The sequence below is a fragment of the Stenella coeruleoalba genome, assembly GCF_951394435.1.
Source record: "Stenella coeruleoalba genome assembly, chromosome: 7".
NCBI classification, from domain to species: domain Eukaryota; kingdom Metazoa; phylum Chordata; class Mammalia; order Artiodactyla; family Delphinidae; genus Stenella; species Stenella coeruleoalba.
This window is the reverse complement of record NC_137153.1, coordinates 99,670,174-99,693,068: the sequence shown is the minus strand read 5'-3', so window position 1 is coordinate 99,693,068 and position 22,895 is coordinate 99,670,174. Positions and strand designations below refer to the sequence as shown.

General features: G+C 45.6%; 1 protein-coding gene across 11 annotated transcripts in view; it reads right to left on the bottom strand.

Annotated features, from left to right (window-relative positions):
- Positions 1-22,895, bottom strand: part of PALM2AKAP2 (PALM2 and AKAP2 fusion) — a 619,204-nt gene that overhangs the window by 171,813 nt on the left and 424,496 nt on the right. The gene's annotated exons all lie outside the window — the stretch shown is intronic.

The following is a 22,895-nucleotide window of genomic DNA, read 5'->3' as shown; positions in this document are numbered from 1 at the left end:
TCCTGGGCGTGCCCTTCAGGGTTCTGAACCCGAAACTGTCCTTGGCACTCCTCCTGCCAGGCATGGCCTTGACGAGAGCCATGTCCCACAATGCTCTAGCTCTAAGCTTCCGAACTGTCATCAGAGACGTGCCTCCACCCTGGGTTCTCACTGTGCCCTGATCTCTCTCTTGGTTGCTTGGACCACTCATGCCTTACATCCTTCTTGTTTGCCTCTCTGGAATCTAGACTCCAGGAGGGCAAATAGCCTCTGTCTTGCACATCACCATCACAGTGCCAGGCACATAGCAGGTGTTTATTGAATGACAACATCTATATGAAAATGAGTCTTCAAGAAGCTTGCCCAGGCCAAGGCTGGTTACACACCACTGGAACCAGCTACAGGCCAGGCAACCCTGTTCATTGCTGGCTTCATCCTGGGCACGTTAGTTAGCCATACCAAGCCTTAATTTTCCACTTTGTAAAATGGGGATAATAATAACTACCTCATAGAGTTATTGTGAGACTAAAATTAGATACACAGACCATATTTTATTTTGACAGACTATTATTATTCCCAATTATTTTCTGCTTTCCCAATAAGAGGATGATATGTCCCCACCCATTACCAAGAGACTTGGCAGTACTGCCCTATGGGAGGAATATACTTCCCTACCCTTTTGACGCAAAGCTTGGTCACATGATTTGCCTTGGCCACACATGCCACATCCAAGCATGAACTTTAAGAGCTATTGATGGTTCTGTTATTTCTTTTTCCTTCTGTCATGAGAATAGCATGTGCTGTACAGAGGTGGATCCTTCTCCCTGGGTCCTGGCATGAAGATGAAGAGCTGCAGCCACCCCACATCCAATATGAAGCATAAGCAAGAAAGAAACCTTTGCTGGGGCTGTTTGTTACAGCAGAATGACCTAGAGAAGAAGCTGACTGATACACAGTGCCTGGCACAAAGCAGGGGGTTAGTAAACCTCTGTGGTATAAACGAACACACTGGGATACCTCTACCAGATCAACTGCTCCAGCACTTTGGGTTTGTTTGGGTGTGACAATCACTAGAATAAATTCAAGGTGGCATTTTGTGGCATAAAAGGAAAGTAGACTTTTTTTTTTAATGGGATGCAAAGCTGAACCATTCTATTAGGGCACAGCAGTGCCTGCAGCCTAGAAACCTCATCCAGGGTCTCCTTCATGGACTATTCATTCCAACTAACAGTAGTTTACATTTATGAAGTCTTTTTGCTGAACTTTATCAAGCCGTTCTTGGAGAGCAGTGTGCCAAGTCTGGTCTTACACCCTGTAAACATGTTACCTTGTTTAATCCTCACCCCTGTGCTGTGAGACACAGGAGTATAGGAAGGGAACGTGGTGCCTGCGGTGATGTAGTGTCTGCGACCCTCCCCACAACACCTTTTGCCAGAATTTGCAACAATTAGCATCTTTGTGGCACTCCCTAGACCGGCAGTGGTCACATGTCCCCTCTCAGCTTCCTCTTCACTATGCCCCTAGCAGGGGAGGTATCAACATTACCTACATTATACAGATGAGAAAACTGAGGCTTTGGAGAGTGAAAAACATGCCAAAGGTCATCCAGCCACGCAGCAACGGAGCTCGGAAAGCAGAAGAACCTGCCTTCCGAGTACTAAGCCCTGGGCTGGGCCATCTCCTCTGTTCACCTGCAAACCACGGTCCCTGCTACTCCTACTACAAACCACGGTCCACTGTTGCTCCTACACCATCAGCTTGTTCAAAAACTACCCAGAACTAAGAAGGAAAGAGATACGTGGTGTTGGGACACTTGGCGCGGGTTTTGTTCCCTCTTCTGATCTACAACCTACATTTGGCTGAAATGAAGCCTGCTGACCTCATGCTTGCAGGTGGGAACCCACCAACGACTTCGACCCTGTGAAGATTTATTTATATGCCAGGCCATCCATTAAGCACTGATGCTATTCGGAGGTGCCCCAGACGTGGCCCTTTGTCCTTAGAAAAGGAACAGTGTGCAAACAATTTGCCAGCTCACAGGGCTTTCTGAAGAAGGAGTACAGCAGAGAGAATGATCTGATGCAGAGGAGAGATGAACGCTGGCTGAATATCAGGGGCGGCTTCAAGGAGTAGGGCGCGTGGAAGCCTGGCTTGGTAGAATAAGTGATCATTCAACAGGCAGGCTGAGAAGGGCCTCTGGGAGGACCACCACGCTCAGGGTAGCACTGCTGGGGCAGGAAAGCACATAGTGGATCCTTTGCCTAGAAACACAGGTTGGAACTAGATTTGGACTCTAAACCCCAGGCCAAGAAGATCTGATTTTACAATCTTTAAAAATGTATCTTGAGTCCAGTCTTAAACACCTTGCCCAGGAAGGGCTCACAATTCAAGTGTTTCTTGAATGTGTGGGGCTTTCAAGACAAAAGCCTCCAATGGCCTGAGGCTTGAAAACGCTACGGGGGCAAATCAGCACAGAGGACAAACACGTCCCCTTTCTGTAATGAAGAGTTAAGGATGGATACGCGTGACTGTCAGAAGCTCAGCGTGGGTTAGAGGATTGATTCATTCACTGGACACATGTTTATTGACCACGTACTGTGTGTGTGCCAGGCAGGGTTCTAGGCATTTGGGAAACGTCAGAGAATAAAAATCCCTGCCCCCCTGAAGCTTTCATTTAAAGGGAGCTTAAAAACAAATTATTTTTGAAGTATAGCTGATTTACAATGATTTACAATGTTGTGTTAGTTTCAGGTATGTAGCAAAATGATTCAGTTATATATATACAGGTATGTATATATATATTCTTTTTCAGATTCTTTTCATTATAATATATTGAATATACTTATTACAAGATATTGAATATACTTCCCTGTGGTATACAGTAGGTCCTTGTTTATGGAGGGAACTGCTTTTTTTAATTTATTTTTTACATCTTTATTGGAGTATAATTGCTTTACAATGGTGTGTTAGTTTCTGCTTTATAACAAAGTGAATCAGTTATACATATACATATGTTGCCATATCTCTTCCCTCTTGCGTCTCCCTCCCTCCCACCCTCCCTATCCCATCCCTCTAGGTGGTCACAAAGCACTGAGCTGATCTCCCTGTGCTATGCGGCTGCTTCCCACTAGCTATCTATTTTACGTTTGGTAGTGTATATATGTCCGTGCCACTCTCTCACTTCATCCCAGCTTACCCTTCCCCCTCCCCGTGACCTCAAGTCCATTCTCTAGTAGGTCTGTGTCTTTATTCCTGTCTTACCTCTAGGTTCTTCATGACATTTTTTTTGTTCTTAAATTCCATATATATGTGTTAGCATACGGTATTTGTCTTTCTCTTTCTGACTTACTTCACTCTGTATGACAGACTCTAGGTCCATCCACCTCATTACAAATAGCTCAATTTCGTTTCTTTTTATGGCTGAGTAATATTCCATTGTATATATGTGCCACATCTTCTTTATCCATTCATCCGATGATGGACATTTAGGTTGTTTCCACGTCCTGGCTATTGTAAATAGAGCTGCAATGACCATTGTGGTACATGACTCTTTTTGAATTATGGTTTTCTCAGGGTATATGCCCAGTAGTGGGATTGCTGGGTCGTATGGTAGTTCTATTTGTAGTTTTTTAAGGAACCTCCATACTGTTCTCCATAGTGGCTGTACCAATTCACATTCCCACCAGCAGTGCAAGAGGGTTCCCTTTTCTCCACACCCTCTCCAGCATTTATTGTTTGTAGATTTTTTGATGATGGCCATTCTGACTGGTGTGAGATATCTCACTGTAGTTTTGATTTGCATTTCTCTAATGATTAATGATGTTGAGCATTCTTTCCTGTGTTTGTTGGCAGTCTGTATATCTTTTTTAATATAGCAGGCATTACTATTTCCCAGGCATGACACTATGTGATCACCCACTTATTAACCCATCCAACAACCCTATGAGATAGTACTGTTATCTGAATTGTCCAGATAGGTAACTGAGGCTCAGAGCTGCTATCTCCTCCTGGGTCAAGGTAGTCAGTGGCAGGGCCTGAGCACATGACCCGGCAGGGTGAGCCAGAGGCTGGCCCCAGACCCCTGCACTGCCTGCCCATCTGCAGTATAGGCAGTTGTAAAGGAGGCTGAATTTTAGTTTCTTGGCTCACTGGTGAATGGCTGTCCCTGCTTCCAGCTTCTACTTTCACCCCTTAAAGAGTCTACATTTGACAAAGCTCCACATTTTTCGGGGTGAGGAGACCCTATTCCCCCTCCTAACCCCTCTAAGGCAGTGTTCCTCAAAGTGTGTGTGACCCACTAATTTCTGCCCGTCCACAGGTGGTTATCCCTCTGTGATGAGGTCAGTCTAGAAATGAAGAGAAGATATTTAGAAACTTCTAGCAGTTTGTTGAATCTAAGAAGAAAAAAATTGGTACCTGTATTCTCACTAATATTTTTTCCCAGTTCATTTTTCTAATAAAAATAATTTACAAAAGTATTGTTCTGGGATGAATTGGAACTTTAAAAAGAAGAAAATACAATCTGATCCATCACCACAGATGGTTGGAGAAGCATTGTTCTCGGGAGTTCCAGTAGTCAGGGCTGGGTGGATTGCCTCCTCGAGAACAGAGAGACTCTATTGGCATGGTCCAGGAAACATCTGGGTGGGCGTTTCCTATGTGTCACCCTCCTTTCCACTTCTAGCAGCTGGGTGGGTTTTGGGTTCTTGCTGGTACAGAGGAGGGATTGTGGGAGAAGATGCTTTTTGGTCAGTGGTCCTTCAGGTCTTTTGCAAAAGCCAAAATTCATGAAGGAAATTATACCAGGCCTGAGCTGGAGCCAGAGGAGAGGTCAGTTTGGCTGCAGCTGGGGAGGGAGGAGAGATACAGGACAGGATACTGATGCTACATGGATGCAGGGAAGCTGGAAGCCGAGTCCAAGGGCTCCCAGCCTCTGCCACGGCTCTTGTCCCCAAGCATGGCTCAGGAGCCGTGCACTTTAGCCCTAAAGGCATTGTGAGGGCCAGAGTACCACACAGAAGTGAGGGCCAGGGACGGTGGGCCTACCCCCCGGTGAGCGTGGCACCTCGGCAGGAGTCTGGGTCCAAGAGACTCCCGAGAATGCCTGGGATGGAATGCCTGCCAGGCCAGCAGCACTGGAACTCAGAGTTCACCATAATTTGATTAAAAGAAAATAAGTGGTTTTTTTTCTTTTTTTTTTTTTTTTTGTGGTACGCGGGCCTCTCACCGTTGCAGCCTCTCCCGTTGCGGAGCACAGGCTCCGGACGCGCAGGCTCAGCGGCCATGGCTCACGGGCCCAGCCGCTCTGCGGCATGTGGGATCTTCCCGGACCGGGGCACGAACCCGTGTCCCCTGCATCGGCAGGCGGACTCTCAACCACTGCGCCACCAGGGAAGCAAGCCCAAGTGTTATTTCTTGGACAGGAGTTTGTGGACTAATATTTCTACCTGCTACCCTTTGGGAATGAACTTAGGAGTGGCGGTGAATGAGGAAGACACTGGAAGGTTAGGACGGGGGCGGTGCGTTAGGTGAGAGCAGGCTCAGGGGCCCAGACGTGGGAAAGCAGAGGGTGTGGAAGGAGCCACAGGCTGTCCTCTCTGGCCCAGACCACAGCGGTGGAGCTGCCCGGCCTTTGCAATTATTGTCCCTTCTGCCTGGAATAATTCTCAGCATGGCCGCTCTTCTAGTTTTTCAGGTGTCAGCTGAAAGGTCCCATCTTCGCAGAGCTTTTCTGGGAGGGCTGTGTGTGTGTGTGTGTGTGTTCGTGCATGTGCACGTGCGTGTGGTGTGTGTATGGTGGGGTGCGTGCAGGGAAGAACTGTCAGATCACAGGACCTTTCAACTTGCAATCCTACCACTGTTCAGTTGCTTCTCTGTCACTGTTTTCTCTTAGCCCCTAATTCTGCAAGCGTCCTTCAGGCTCTGTCAAGCTCCAGAGTTTTGTAGCCAGGACAGGAATCGGGTCTAGAACCACTTTCTGAAAACCTGGGCATCTTGTTCCGTCTCCGGAGGAAATCCTGAGATTCCTCCCGTGAAGACAGATGGCTGGCCACAGACAGCCTTTCCTCCTGGGCATTTGAAAGTGAAACACAGTTCCCCGGCAGCCCGGAGAATCACATCTGCACTTCCTGGGGCCTCCCTCCCCAATGGCTTTGCACTGGCTGACATCACACACAATCCCAGGGTTCAGGGGATGGGGATCTGGGTAGCAGCAGGAGATGCTGAAGGCTGGATGCAGAACTGGAGGGTCCTCTTTCTGAGACCTGCATCGCCCACCGCAGCCAGGGCACTACCGCACCTGCCAGGTTGGCTGAAAGACAGACATCTGTCTTGGCGGAGTCCTGATCGTTTCCTGTTGCCGATCTGGCTAGAAATCCCCAGAGAAAACCTTCCCCTCAGAGGTTTGGTCCCTTTGGCTCTGTTGAGGCTATAAACAGGAAGTGGAGAGAGCGGCTTAGAAAGGAGATAGCATGAGAATCATAATAGCCACTGCTGATCTTCATTTTCTCCTGAAATTCCTGTTTCAGTTTCCCTTCAGTGTAAGTCAAGAGGGAGGCTTCCCAGTAAATACAGGCCTCCCACAGTCCCCTGGCTCCCAAGCTTCAGCACAGACCACACCCCCAGGGCCACAGGGGTCCCTGAGTAGACAGAGGAGTCCCTCCCTCCTTGGGATAGGTGCCCGAAAGGCCAATCCTGGGAAAGGTTTCCAGAATCCCAGACCTCAGAGCCTAGGTCCTAACCCTTTTCCCGTTCCTTCCTTCCTTCCTTCATTTGTTCATCCAGTAAATATCTATCGGGTCCTTTCTGGGTGCCAAGCGCTGTGCTGGACCATTGCACTAGGACGATTACAGAGAAAGGGGACAAGTTCCTGCTTTCAGGAAACTTACAGTCAAGTGATGGAGATAGATACCCACATATCCACACGCCCTCCCGCCTGTTGCAGGAAGGGCCCCATTGGACCCACACATCACCTCAAACCCATGGATTTAAACACAACCATGTCAGCTTTCCGTGGGACACTCGTCCTCAGCTTTCTGTTCCTGCCAGAACTTCCTTAAGCAAGTCCCTGGGGAGATTTTAAGACATATCTGCAAATCCTTTGATATTTCTCCCTCCAAGACACAGAGCCTAACTGCCCTCCCCTATATATGGGCTAGCTTTTTTGTTTCTTTTTGATCCTTGTATATACCATATTTTAATGTTTAGGCATCCAGTCCTTTGGCCTAATCACTCAAGACAGTTATTGGTGGCCTGCACTGTGTTCTGGGTCGGTGATGACTACATGCTCCTCTCTCTGATGTGAAATGCGCCTACCCCTTCCCTGGATTTCCTGTTCAACCACAAATAACCAACCATCATTGAGTTGCAGGCATTTTGCTGGGCTCATTCACGTACTCGATCACATTTACCTTTCAGATCTCCAAAGAAGAAAAACCTTTTACAAGATGTAGAAACTGAGGCTCAAAGTAAAATGATATGCATGGGAGCTCCTGTCCAGTAAATGGCAGGGTTGTGATTGCAATCCTGGCATTTTAAATCTAAGACCAGCGCGGCCCTCAGGCACACAGCTTCTTTTCAGTTAAAAGTACATATTGGGTCACTTTTTCTCTCATCTCTGTTTTGTGAGAACATTTAAGATCTAGTCTCTGAGCAACTTTCAGGCATATCACTCTTCTTGGATTGTGTACTATATATATTGATATGTAACATTTAAGTGTCATTTACTATAATCACCATGCTGTGCGTTAGAGCCCAACCTGCTTCTAATGAATAGGAAATGGCGGAAATGACGCCGGGTGACTTTGGAGGCTGGGCTAGGAAAGGTGACACAGCTTCTGCCTGGCTCCCTCTCTGGGGACACTTGTTCTTGGAACCCAGCTGCTGGACTCTGAAGAGCCCCTTGTCACCTGGAGAGGCCACAGGTAATGTTCTGGCTGACAGCCCCAGCTGAGGTCCCAGGGCACAGCAGAACCAACTTTCAGACACGAGCGTGAGGGAGCTTCGAGGTGACTCAAGCCCCAGCTACCATCTGACGACCGCTCCGTGAGGTCCTGGGCAAGAACTGCACAGCTGAACGTGCGAGACAATAGTAACAATAACAACGATGAGAATAATAGTAATAATAACTACTTGTTTTAGTTTTAAGCTACTAGCTTTGGGTGATTTGTAATGCAGCAATGGATAACCAGAACAGTACTCTGTCCTGGAAACATTGGTGGACCTTGATTCCTCTACAGCCTTGCTGCTCGCAGAGTGGCCAGTAGACCAGCAACATTGGACCACCTGGGAGCTTGTTAGAAATGCAGACCCCTGGGCCCCACCCCCTACCTCCTGAACCCAAGATGGCCAAATGTTTCACAGGCATGTGGAAGTTTAAGAAGCACGGCTCTGCAATATCTTTTTGTAAAAGACATTATTTTAAAGCAATGCTTTAAAAAAGTCAAATACAAAAAATAATGTAACCAACCCCGACATACCTACCACCCAGATTTAACAGATAATAATAGTAAACATATATTTTGTACTGAACACTATTTTAATTACTTTAACTTAACCTTCATGACAGCCTTGTGAGAGAGGTGCTACTAGATCATTCATCCCTGTGTTATAGATGAGGAAACCAAGGACAGAAAGATTAGGTGATTTACTCAGGGTCATACAACTCATAAGCAACAGAGCTGGTATCTGAAGACAGGGGGCCTGGCTCCAGCGCTAAGCTGTTTTCTAGACATTGAACACTTTGCCACCTCCTCCCTAACCCCCTGCATCTTAAGTCTATCAAGTCTCCTTTGAAATGTGTCTCTAATTCCTCCCTTCCTTTTTTGCATGGATGCCATCCTACTTTATGTAGGACTCCTGCAACACCACCCCATCCATTTTATACTTTGCCCCAGATTAATCTTTCTGTAAATACTGCTCCTGCCATCCTTCCTACCCAAACATCTTCAGTGCCTTGGCTCTGCCTGGTGTCTAACTAGGCTGACTTGGACTCCAAGGCCCTTGAAACCCGGTCCCACCTCTAGTCACCAACAGAAAACAGAACAGAACGCAACAGCATCACCCGGCCTCCATCACAACAGACCGACCTTCCAGGTTTGCTGAACCGTCTCCTCCTGCCTGGCTTTGTCTTTGCCTCCCTCCTCGCCTGGTCTCCTCGTCCTACAAACCCCGTTTCAAATCCCACCTCCTGGGAAAATTCTTCCTTGACTGCTTTTATAGTATGAACTCCCACCCCTTAAGTCAATCAACACTAAGTAGCATCTTAATGTTTCCTTCTAGCTCTTTCTCTCTCTCTCTCTTCTTTTGGAGTATCTTCAGTGACCAGGTACTGCATGAGGCATTTACTTTTTATTTGGCTACAACAGACACAACATAAAATGTATTATTTTAACCCTTTTAAGTATACAGTTCAGGGGCATTAAGAACATCCACAGTGGGGTGCAACCCTCTGCACCCTATTCCTGTCTTCCCCACAGCCCCTGGTAACCTCTATTCTACTTTCTGTCTCTGTGAATTTGACCAGTCTAGGTACCTCATATAAGTCGAATCATACAGTATTTGTCCTTCTCTGACTGGTTTATTTAACTTAGCATAATGTTTTCTATGTCCATCCACGTTGTAGCATGTGTCAGAATTTCATTTTTTATGCCTGAATAATATTCCATTGTATGACTATATCACACTTTGTTTATCCATTCACCTGTGGATGGACACTTGGGTTCTTTCCACCCTTGTCTAGGGATGGCTATTGGGAATAATGCTGCTCTGAACATTGGTGCACAAATATCTGTTCAAGTCTCTGCTTTCAATTCTTTTGTGCAGAAGCATTTACAGTTTTATTCTCAAAACAAATCTGTGGTAGGGATTGTTCATTTCACTTCACAGATGAAGTAAATGAGGGTTCAGAGAAGTTAAGTCACTTGTTGAAGGCCACGTGTCTGGGGCTTAAATATGATTTTCCCAAGGATTCTGATTTCAATACGATTTTCCTGAGGATTCTGATTTCACTAACAAACACTTTTCCTAGAACAGATGAGGATCTAACTTAGTAAGGATTCTATAAGTCAAGGTTCAATGTGTGATCTCTGTTAATGCTGATGGTAGTGACGGTGGCCAGAAACAGGTAGAGAAATGACATCCCACGTCCATCAAAGGTGGGCTGGTAGCTTCTCTTCCAACATGAATCTGGACTCTAAGCCTCTTGACGCATTAATTAGGCCGGAACACACTCTTGCCTTGAAGAACTAAATCTGCAGCACCTGGGGAGACCTCTGTGGCCCGAGAATTATCTGCCTAATTAGGAGGAGTTTGGCGTATAGGGTTAAGGAGTAGAAATAGCTACACAGTTTGCTTCCAGAACACAGTGGTGCTCAGACCCACAACCCCTGGATCTGAGCCAGCTCAGGTGCAGTGAGATCTCAGTATGAGGGGGGCAGATGTTTAGGTGATAGACAGGGGGACTAACCTTCTCAGTGTCACCAGGAATGAGGGGTTTCCTGGGATGCGAGGTTTCAGAACTAAAACCAAGAAAGTTCCAGGCAAACGAGGATAAGTTGGCCACCCTAACCTAAAGATCACAGGGGGGAAAAATTACTCTTGTATCTGTCCCTTCCTTTCTTATTTCCATTGGTTTAGACCTATAACCTCCTAGCTGGACCCTCCTCCTAGCAGGAACCCCTAACTGGCCTTCCAGCCTCACTCTCTGTCTACATTTGTCCCTTTGGAAAACTGTGGCTCTGATTAAAAATCTTCAACGTTTTTCCCCATGAATTATTCAGAGCAAGGGCCATAACAACCAGATAGGTCAGGTCAATGAGGGACACAACCATAGTGTAAGACATTAGGAACTGGTGGGGATTGCAGCCAGGCTCACCCCAGACATTTCTGAGCCTGGGAGCAAGTGTACAAATGGAGGACCACACACAGTATGTCTCAATATTTAAAAGTTGGAAATCAAGCTCAAATTAAAGAAACTGCATTCTCTCCTCCTAAGTTGGCAAATACACTTCATACTGACTCTGAAGGCCAAGTTCAAATTGTGTTCTTGGATTCCTAGGAGTCTTGAGACTTGGTGGTTTCCAGCGAGGTCCTCTGGCCTGTTACCCATATCTGTTCTCTTCTCTCTCCCGCCTCTGTCCTGCAACTCCAGGGGCCTTGCAGCCAATGCTGGATACCCCAGCCTGAACTTCAAAGCTCCATCCACACACACCGTACCCCCAACACAATCTGCTTTCCCTTGGTACACCCCTCAGCCATATTGATGAGGTCCATGGAAGTGAGCTTGGCCCATTTGGGCAGAGAATTCTGAGTCCTGACACCTGAAGCACGGCCTGGATCAGGGGAGGGGTACAGGCAATTCCCCTTGCTCCAGAGATGCCTCACCCCATGGGAAAGGGTGTGACCAGACCAAGACCATATTAAAGCCCAGGGCCCAGGACAGGGGCTCCTCTTCCTTGGGTCTAAGGTGGTACTGATCACGCCTCATCTAAAGGGGGCAGCTGACCTCAACTCCAGCTGATTCCTGCGTCCTGGGAATGTCCAGTGTTGGCTAGACCTTCTGCTTTTTCAAGAGAAGATAAAATTGTGGAATTTCTTGGTTGTAAATTCAAATTAAAACCAAACCAAACCAAATACCCTTGTATGAGTCAATACAATAAAGGCCAAACACAATACAGCCACAGGCCTGCCCTTGAACTCTCAGTTGCAACTTCTTCCTTGAGGAACACCCCGTCCCTCCACACACTGGCCTCAAGCCACTTCTTCTACTGCCTGTCCTCCCACCCTTTGGGTTCCTGTGTTCTACCAAATCAGAGGAGCAGACAGCCCCTGCTTCCCACCTCAGGCCTTTTGATCAAGGAGTTCCTTCTGCCTCGAATACCCTCCTTGGCTCTCACACTTGGTACTGACAACCACACTCACCCTTCAAGGGCAAGTGCAAACCCAACTCCTTCAAGACGCCTGCCCTGATGACTCCTGAAATTCTGGACCAGGACACCAGAGTGTGAATCCTGGCTCTGCAATTTTATGCAAGTCACAAGTGCTCTGAACCTCCTGTGTAAAATGGGGGGACATTTCTATCGACCTTGAAGAGCTACTTCTTGTGAAAGCTAAATAAGATAGTATGTAGTAAATTCCTGGCAGTCCAGTGGTTAGGACTCGGCGCTTTCACTGAAGGGGCCCAGGTTCAGCCCCTGGTTGGGGGACTAGGATCCCACAAGCCACACAGCACAGCCAAAAAAAAAAAAAAAAAAAAGGAAAAAGATAGCATGTGTTAAAACATTTAGTATAGTTCAGGGCATTTTATCAGTGCTCAGTAAATGCTAGGAGAATAGGAAAGCAAATTTGAGCATCTGCAAACCTTTTTGTAAAGTACTAGAAAATTTTTTAGGCTTCATGGGCCATATGGCTTCCTTCCCTAGACAATATGTAAACATGTGGGCACAGCTGTGTTCCAATAAAACTTTATGTACAGAAAGGGGCAGAGGGCTGGATTTGCCCCAAGGGTCATAGTTCCTGACCCTGTTTCATACCATTCTTAGGGCTTGTTCTCTGCCTCTCAAAGCTGTGGTTACTACTCATACTAACAGCTAATACTTTAATTCTGCCCGTGATTACCAGGCAGCGTCGAAAACACTCTACAAGAGATTTAACGTTCATCACCATTTTGTGTATAAAGAAACAGAGGCACAAGGAAGTGGCAGGTGGACTTGAGAATCAGAACTTGGAGCTGCTGTTCAGCATGGGTTCAGGCCTTGGGTAGCACCTATACCATCTTGTGTGAGTTTTTTTTTTTTTAATTAATTAATTTAATTTTTGGCTGCACTGGGTCTTTGTTGCTGTGCGTGGGTTTTTTCTCTAGTTGCTGAGAGTGGGGGCTACTCTTTTTGTTGTGGAGCACAGGCTCTAGGCGTGCGGGCTTCAGTAGTTGTAGCTCACAGGCTCTGGAGCACAGGCTCAGTAGTTGTGGCGCACGGGCTTAGTTGCTCCGCTGCATGTGGGATCTTCCCGGACCAGGGCTCGAACCCATGTCCCCTGCATTGGCAGGCGGATTCTTAACCACCGCACCACCAGGGAAGTCCTTGTGTGAGTTTCTTGATTGTTGGTGGATGAACGTGCATCTGCAAAGGACTTTAAGCCACCCTCCTCCCTCTCGTGTGCTGTCAGTTGTAATTATAACTACTGAACACACCCAACGGTGAATCTCCCCCAGCGACAGCTGTGAGCAGCAGGCAAATGGCACAAGCCAGCGACCAACGCCCTCTGCTGAGTCTCTAGTGGCTGGTAAGTACTGGGTCTGAGAGTGTTCTGCTTTCTGTCTTTAATTCCTCCTCTTCATTGAGTGCCCATAAGAATATGGAACAAATTATAAATGGCAAAGAGAAAAAGGAAATGATTTTATGTGATGGCTGACTGTCCCACAGCGCTCTGACTGATCCTTCATATCAGTCTATCTGGGTAAAGGGCTCTTGCTGTGCCCTGAGCGCCATGTCTACAACACTGTGTCTACATCACTACCAAAGGATCAACGCAAGGAAAGCCCAGTCTCAGGTGTGGGGATGGCTGACCAAGCAGAGACGCCCGACTACATGCTGGAGGTATCACGGCCATATGCTTTACCATCCAAACTGGAACACTACCAAGAATTAGGCTGGGAAAACATGTGCAAAGTGGGATGCATTGTCACTCTGGTCAGAGAAACCTTTCTAAGTGGCCACTGGTGAATGTTTCACACCTGGGGAGCACTTCTCTGTCCTAGAAAGAAAAGCAACTGGCCCTCCCCTTTTCATTCTGGTCCATGATCTCAGCTATGACACCATGAAACATTCAACCATACCATGTATTTTATACTGTGCTATATGTAACTGGAGAAAAATCAAGGAAGAATAGGCCTGGTTCCTGGGAGTATGTCTTGGTTACTGGTTCTAAAGAGATAGTCTATAGTCCTTAGACTTAAAATTGGCTCTTGTAATTTGACATACTACAGCAAGTTTACTATGGGTTTAATGCTTTGTTTGTGATGTAAGTTTCTGGTTGATTTTCACCTATGTGTTTCAAGGAATCTCCATACTACCTAAGCATGTCCATGTCTGAGCATGGACAGTGGGCATGTTGTGCACTGCACAACTCTAAGGGCACCATTCACACCATACTCCATGTGAATGGAGCCCTCTAGGATTATGCAGTGAGCAACCTGAACAACAGGACACTGGCCCTGCTGGGAAACTCTAGTCCCATCTCCCATCAGCCAGAACTGGTGTACTTCAGCAGCCTAATCCTTTTTTTTTTTTTTTTTTAACATCTTTATTGGAGTATAATTTCTTTACAATGGCGTGTTAGTTTCTGCTTTATAACAAAGTGAATCAGTTATACATATACATATGTTCCCATATCTTTTCCCTCTTGCGTCTCCCTCCCTCCCACCCTCCCTATCCCATCCCTCTAGGTGGTCACACACCACCTAGCTGATCTCCCTGTGCTATGTGGCTGCTTCCCACTAGCTATCTATTTTACGTTTGGTAGTGTATATATGTCCATGCCACTCTCTCACTTTGTCACAGCTTACCCTTCCCCCTCCCCATATCCTCAAGTCCATGCTCTAGTAGGTCTGTGTCTTTATTCCCGTCTTACCCCTAGGTTCTTCATGACCTTTTCTTTTTTTTTTCTTAGATTCCATATATATGTGTTAGCATACGGTATTTGTTTTTCTCTTTCTGACTTACTTCACTCTGTATGACAGACTCTAGGTCCATCCACCTCACTACAAATAATTCAATTTCATTTCTTTTTATGGCTGAGTAATATTCCATTGTATATATGTGCCACATCTTCTTTATCCATTCATCTGTCGATCGACATTTAGGTTGCTTCCATGTCCTGGCTATTGTAAATAGTGCTGCAATGAACATTCTGGTACATGACTCTTTTTGAATTATGGTTTTCTCAGGGTATATGCCCAGTAGTGGGATTGCTGGGCCGTATGGTAGTTCTATTTGTAGTTTTTTAAGGAACCTCCATACTGTTCTCCATAGTGGCTGTACCAATTCACATTCCCACCAACAGTGCAGGAGGGTTCCCTTTTGTCCACACCCTCTCCAGCATTTATTGTTTCTAGATTTTTTGATGATGAGCAGCCTAATCCTTACACAGCTGGACACCCTCAGGGTGATCTGGCTGTCTGCTGTCTGTTTGCCTAGTCACTGCTAAAAAGTACTAAGCCTCCACCCACCTAAATACCCTTGTCCTGTGAGGCACAGGACAACTATTTTGTCTGTGCTCTGCTGTTAAACTTGCCTGGAATCTGCTGATAGAAGTTCAGTCTCTCCTCTTGCCTGACAAGAGAAGACCCATGGCTGTCAGCACAATACCAAGCCCCTTTTTTTCTGACAAGGGGGGAGAAACTAAAACGTAACCCCGACTCCCCCCCCCCCTTTTTTTTTTTTTTTTTGGCGGTACGCGGCCCTCTCACTGTTGTGGCCTCTCCCGTTTCGGAGCACAGGCTCCGGACGCGCAGGCTGAGCGGCCATGGCTCACGGGCCCAACCGCTCCGCGGCATGTGGGATCTCCCCGGACCGGGGCACCAACCCGTGTCCCCCGCATCGGCAGGCGGACTCTCAACCACTGCGCCACCAGGGAAGCCCCTCCCCCATTTTTTAAACAAGGACTCCTGCCCCATCCTTCCCACTGAGTCTCAGGAGCCAAGAGCTGGCATTAAATCTTGATTGTGTTTTCAACACATAGTCTGTAAGTCTGTGTCTCAGGATGAAATCAACGAATTGAGAGAGAAAAGATGCTGCTGCTGATCCATTTCTGGAACGAGAAAGTGGGTCTTTCGCTATATGAATGCAGAAGTCCCAAGTAAAGGCTCAGCCACACATAAGGACAGTAGGAGTTCAGAGGACAGAGGAAGGCTGATAACAATGGGTCAGAGGCAGGTGCAGGGGGCAGAGAGAGACAAAGGCACTCAGCTGGGCTGAGTTGATGACTAAGACGTGCCAAAATGTGGGGAGGAAAGGGCCTATGCTAGGTGTGTCCAAAACAGCATGAGTAAAGCTGGGTGAATGTGGCCAGGGGAGGGTGGGCGTGGGCTCCTTAATTAAAAATGCACATTTATGTCAGGAATCAGGGGGACCTGAAGTATGGTGAAGAAGGGAGATGGAGGAGGAGATGTTCCATTTTAGCAAACTTTGAATTTCAGAGAGAAGGGTTTGATCTTGATTCTGGAAGGAAAGAATACAAAAGCAATTCTCTGTTTTATTAAGTCGGGAGGGGGCTGGTCTTGGTGATGATGAATGCTTCTACACTTGCAATGAAGGATTTCATCACCCAAGCCCTGGCTTCAGAAAATCATCTGAGAATTCTCACTTCTTCCAACGTTCAGAGAGAGGAATTTTCTCCTGAGACGTGAAAAGACCTGAAACCAAACTACCCTCAGTCAAGCCTCAGACAACTAACCCCATTCAGCTGGGACGTCCACGACTAGCTTTTTATGAACTGCTTCTGACGTTCTTTGCATCAATGTCAATACGCCCATGCTTAGTTAACTGTCCGTGGCATTCTGCAGAGCACAAACGCTAAGTGCCTGGCCCAAAGACACAGCGCTATCAAGGAGCAGAACTGGTTTATTGATTTCAAATCCTGTTACATTGGACACTCAGCTTTGGGGCAGAAGAGAAGGACTTAGGGAAGAGAAGCACCGTCTTTCTGTTGCTCCATTCCTCAAGGTTCCTTTGGACAAACCATCTAGAATAGATGGGCGGTGGTGTGTGTCTGCTACACTCACCTCCCAGGAGACTCTAGGTGCGTATTTACCAACCCTCCAGGATTCTCTGGGTCAGGAGAAAGTGGGGCACACAGATGTCAGGCATTAGCCCCTAATAAGGCCGGTCTGTTTATATTTTTTAAAGGGAATCCAAATTCTGATTTTTAAGTCTTGGTGAGTCACTTGTTCGCCCACTGAATATCATACACAGGAAGATGGCCACTGGTTTTCCATCGGGCTTGGAAAGACCCCAGAGCAAAGGCAGTGATGGGGGATTTGCCCAGGGACTCCTCAGGGCCAGGCCAGGGCCGCGGTGGATTGCTTATGTGTTGGCTTTTAAAGGCCAGGGATTTCAGGATCTTTTAGGAAAAACACTCCTCAGCTTGATGTATTTCTTTTCTTTTTTAACTATAGAGAAATACCTTTGATATTGACATCCATGTAGTATGTCGCTCAGAATCATCTTAATGGTCATCTAGTAAAATTACTCATTTTATAGATGAGAAAGTTGGGGCCAGAAGAGGAAAAAGGACTTCAAGTCACACATGAATGACATACCTGGGACAGAGCCCAGGCCTGGGTCCCCTCACACTCTGAACGCCAATTCTATCATCTCATGTTTTTGTTGTTTTCAAAACAGATCCAAGAACTTAGAATTCAGTGGTTTGGTTGATAATGGAGTATTGTGTTGTACATTTTACAACAAGCTGAATTGCTCAAACAAATGGGAGAAAGAGAAATAAACATTCAGAAATCTATGCGAGATGGAGTCCTCTAGTTTCATCTCATTTTTCTCTTGATTTACTTCTCTACTTCTTTTGGCTGCATTTTCTCCTACAAACGTCCTCAAATACTTTTCTTTTGTAACGGGAGAGAAAGGAGAAAGGAAAAGCAGAAAGAAAAGTCTTTAAAACATTCCTAATAGAAGCCCTACAAGGTAGGTATTATTCTCATTTTACAGAAGAGGAAACCGAGGCTTGTTGAATTGAAATAAGTTGCCAAAGATTACCAAGCTGACCAAGGACTTGGGACTAGACTTCGATTCGGACACCAAAGCCTACATTTTTTTCTTGGTTTGCAGAGTTGAGACAAGGATTCCGGCCTGGACCCCTCCTGCCTGCTCTGGGTCCTTCTGTGCTGCGGTTTCCAGCCCCAACTGCTCATGAGAATCACTGGGAGCCGTTTAATAACTGCTCCAGGCCTCACCCACACCAATCAGATCAGGATCCCTGGGGTGGAGCCCTAGGATAATTATATTTTTAAGAAGATGTTCCAGATTCTAATGTGCAGCAAGTAAGAAATGAGAACCAGAGAGCATGGTGCTTCCTGGGAGAATTAATGAACTTTTTGAGAAGATCAACGCATCCTACAGGTGGGAGTGCACCTTGTGTCCAAAACAGGCTCGTTCAGTAAAGAAGAGAAAAGAGAAGAAAGAAGGGAAAAGGGAAGGGAAGGGTAGGGAAGGGATGGGAAAGGAAGGGAAAAGAAAAGTTGAGATTCCCTGAGTGGTTCTTTTCCCATTAAGTTCTGCTTATTCTTTAGTGCTGAGCCAGTTTTACAGCCTGCATTGACTAAATTCCCGACTCTACAAGAGCTAACCAAGAGCTCTGCTGAGCAGGGGTCAGCTTACTGGAGCTCAGAAGAGGTGCTGAAGCTGAGGGCTGGAGTGCCTTACAGTCGGGGCAGCCATTGGGCCCCTGTGCTTGTCTACTGCGTCACTTGTCTACTGCGTCGCTTGTCTACTGCGTCACTTGTCTACTGCGTCGCTTGTCTACTGCGTCGCTTGTCTACTGCGTCGCTTGTCTACTGCGTCACTTTCCCGCTCTATTTGGAAACTCACATCTGATTGTATAACTTTGCTCAAGTAGAGCAGACGGAGCCCAGTTAGATCTGATCCCCATCAGTGAAAAACTGCTTATGCCAAAGACAGCTCTAGCGGGAACAGATGTTACTTTTGTTTGCTTAAATGATGGAGATCTTTACTGGAGAGTTCTAAGTTTGCTGCTGATGTATTCAATTCATTCCTTATAAAAGGAATGGCTTGTTGGGTACCTTGTATAACAGAAGAAATCTGAAGTCACCCTGACCTGGGTTTGAATCCTAGCACTGTGTTTCTGCTCTTACTTCCTGTTGCTTTGAGCAACTTTGCATTTCTCATCCTAACTTCAAAATGAGGAGCTGGGATTTGTTAAGGGAATGCAATGAAGTAAGGCAGTGCTTCCAAAATTTTTGGGGTAGATGAACATGGCATTAAATAACACAGAACCACACAGTCAGAAAATTATTACTGTTTTGATTTTCTTTCATGCCATCTGATTATATCAAAGAGATGGGGGTAAATTTTTGATATGTCTCTAACCTGGCTATTCCTACCTTTAACAATGAAAGAGTTGGTCTCAGTAACTGTATGTATTACTAGGCAACTGTATGCAGTTGAAAATTAATAATGCTGATTTACATTTATTTCAACAGTTACTTCTATGGCATGTGCTGCCTGTTTAAGGTAGGGCAGTAAAGTTACCTTTTAGGTCAAAGAAGTGGTTAAAAGAGTAAATGAGGGTCCACAGGTGGTACACACACAGGACAAAAATAATTAAGGCGATACCAAAAGTCTAAGTTTATGTAAAACTGAGTTAAAGTATGAGACAGAATCTCACATCAAGCCTCTGAGTAGAGTGAGGATTTAGTCAGTCTCCCGGAGAAAAAAGAAATGAGTGAATCGGTCCTTGCACTCTGATTTGAAATAAGTTCTTTAAGAGACAGAATATGTAGACTCAGATGAGGCTACAGATTCTGATGGACGATTCACACTGACTGTAGGATTTACGTCACCTCCAGGTTGTCCTCAGGTTGACCTAAGAACCCTGGCCTTAAAAGGGTAGGTCTGCTGCTCGTATTTTCTATACTCAGTGACTTGGAAATAGAAAAAAAGAAAGTTGGGAAATATAATTATCATCTTAAATTTTTCTAGCCTTTAGTTAAAATTTTTTAAAAAGGAAAGAAAATACTAGATCACAGTGATTTTTGATGACAAGCCATGGGAGGAAAGATCCCTATTTCATCGGTTCTTTGAAATGTCAAACTTCCTGCTGATTATTGTTCTTAGCAAGATAAGGAAGCGAACGTTAGAGAATATTACTATTCTGTGACCACATGACCTCAGGAGCACGATAAGAGACTAAGGATTAGGAGGGAAAAGAAAATCACATTTAAATACATACGGCCTTTGCCTCTTGTTATTTTTCCTAAGAAGGGATATGAAGCACCAGAACTAGTCAACAGTTGACTACAAAAGTTTTTGTTTATTTTTCCAGGAATGCAACTTTCAACCATGAAACATGATGCCACAAAGTTCTTAAAACATGACATGGTTCATTTAACCTAAGAAATAGAGAGTAGCTGAATCTAAATACTCTAAGTTGTTGTAGGAAATGAATTTATTTCTCTTGAGCTGTAAATGAGCTCACCAGCCTTAGGATAATCTATCATTATAAAGTCATGTGAGTCTTTCTGCTAAAAAGCTCAAGTATCAAATTCTGATATTGACTTTCTGCTTATGGGCTGTTCAGAATTTTTAAATGCTTCCATCAGATTTAAGTCCAAACCCAGTGCAAAGCCTTATTATTCCAAAGGAGTTCAGGAGACTTCATTTCTGGTTCCGGCTCTGCCACTATCTCGCTATGGGTAAGTCTCATCTTGGACCCAGCCATATAATGAGTAGATTATGGTAGATTAGGGGTAACCCACAAATGCCAACAGGTGCGAGGCAGGTAATATAAACAAAGGGAGCTGGCCAAGAGTAAGGTAATAGGAAGTGGGGGTGAAGGCAGTGAGTAAGAGAGTATGATTCCCCCAAAGGGGGGCAGCCACCATCAGCTCTAGGCACCTGTCAGCCAGGAAAACAGGCCCATTGTTGACAAAGCCTCTGAAATGTCAAGAGAAGCTGGAAATCCGTCTTTTAAATGGCAGTGAATTAAAAATGATTTTAAAACATGATGCAGGCAAAACCAACATAACCACAGGCCAGATGCAGCCGGTGGATAACCATTTTGTGACTTCCGCATTAGATGATCTCTTTGAGTTCCTATAGCCCTAACTTCTAAATGGCAAATTTTGGCTTTTGTGTGATGCCCATATAGTGGAGGATTTGACACTGTTTGAGAAAAGCAGGAGAGGAGCTGGGTTGTTGGAGACACAGTGTGTTCTACTGGTGGTTGCAGAAGGGTGACAGAGCCTAGATCAAGAGGCACTGGCACAGTGCCATAGAACACTGTTCCTCTTAGCTCTTATGACAGGGCAAAATAATAACGATAACAATAGTAACAACAACAACAAAACCTCCTGTGCTTATTCCGGGATGGACACGCCACTCCTATACGAATGGGGAAGGAAAACCTGTCAGGCAGAACAACAGGACTCCAACGAACAGATAAGAGAACAGATGTGGGTGATTAGCCCGCTGCTTCCCCTTTGGGAAGGAAGTGCTGCAGAGACACCTCCCATCCTCCAGAGGGCAGTGTTATTACAGAGCGGTTGCTTGGGTAGATAAAGGTACAAGATAAGAACTGGTACCATTTTGTCTTTTTTGGGCACAGATGGCTCTGTTATCCAAATCTTTCTGTATCCAGTCTCAGCTGCATCCCCATACCACTTTCATAAGAAGAGCTTCGGTGTGGAAGAAAGTAAAGAGAGCTGAGCTTGAAACTTGTTCCCCAAGCCCCATCCCAATTTTTAGCTCTGCTATATTGAGCAAGGTACTTACTGTCTCCCTAACTCAGTTTCTTCATGTATGAAGGAGAATATTAGCAATGTCTACCTCATAGGGTTGATGTAATATGAAAGGAAATCCTACCTGTCCAGGGGAAGTGCCTAGTTTTAAGTATGGAACTATGTTCCCTTCCAAAGTTACTTTCTCATCTAAATTCCTCTTGTTATAATTAGGGTTTATCTGCTAATCTTTTGCCCTCCATGATGGGAAATTACCCCTGGAATAGAATCATTAGATTGAACTACAGGGAACTGTCAATATTTAACATTACTGATTTACTAAATGGCGATTTCATATGGTTCAACATAATACAAAAGCAGTCACAAACCCAATGCAGGAGAAAGCAGCTTCCCTTTGACACTGGTTCTGAAACACATCTGAACAGCTTATTATGATTACATTTGGGAAAGGTAAGACCTTTAGTAGAGGAACAAACACTTTTTCATCACAAGTAAACTAACATTTGTTATCTACTTCCAGCTTACAGAATGCTTTGTGTAAATATAATTTCCCTTAACTCACAACAACACTGGGGATGGATGTCAGCACACAGCTTTTCACACACTATTCGGAGTGTCACTGCGGGTATGCCCTAGAGTTGTGGGGTGTATAATGGTCTACCATGGTTCCAGTCTGCATGTCCACACACTAAAGAGTATTTCAATTAACAAAAAGAATAATGTCAAGAAAGCCCTGCCACTCACTGTGTAGGATGGATCAGATAAGACGTAGTTCCACAAACACTAGGATGAAGTGCATAGATGCCCACGGACAACCCAGCTTTCAAGTGTCCAGCACTTTTGACAAGGACAAGAGGTCCTTGCACTCCCACAGCTTTCTATTGGTTGAAACTATTGTTAATTTCAGCGTGGCAGTCTGAGGCACCATTCAAGTTTCAGTCTTGAGTTATCTTCCATGCATAAAGACACCAGAAAAAAAAAAAATCTACTACAGAACCCAAACAGATGAGAACTCCCCAACTGATTTATTTCATGTCCTCAAAGAAAACAACTGTGACAGTTCTGCAGGTGTCATCATACCTGCCCTTTGTTCATTCTCTCTTGCAATAACTTTTTTTTTTTTTTTTTTTGCGGTACGCGGGCCTCTCACTGTTGTGGCCTCTCCCGTTGCGGAGCACAGGCTCAGCGGCCATGGCTCACGGGCCCAGCCGCTCCGCAGCCTGTGGGATCTTCCCGGACCGGGGCACGAACCCGTGTCCCCTGCATCGGCAGGTGGACTCTCAACCACTGTGCCACCTGGGAAGCCTCGCAATAACTTTTTTACGTTTCATTGAGTACCTACTATGTGCCAGGCTCTGTTTGAGGACAAGGGTCAGCAAACGACAAGCCCGAGGGCCAACTCTGGCCCCCACTCTGTTTCAGTAACTAA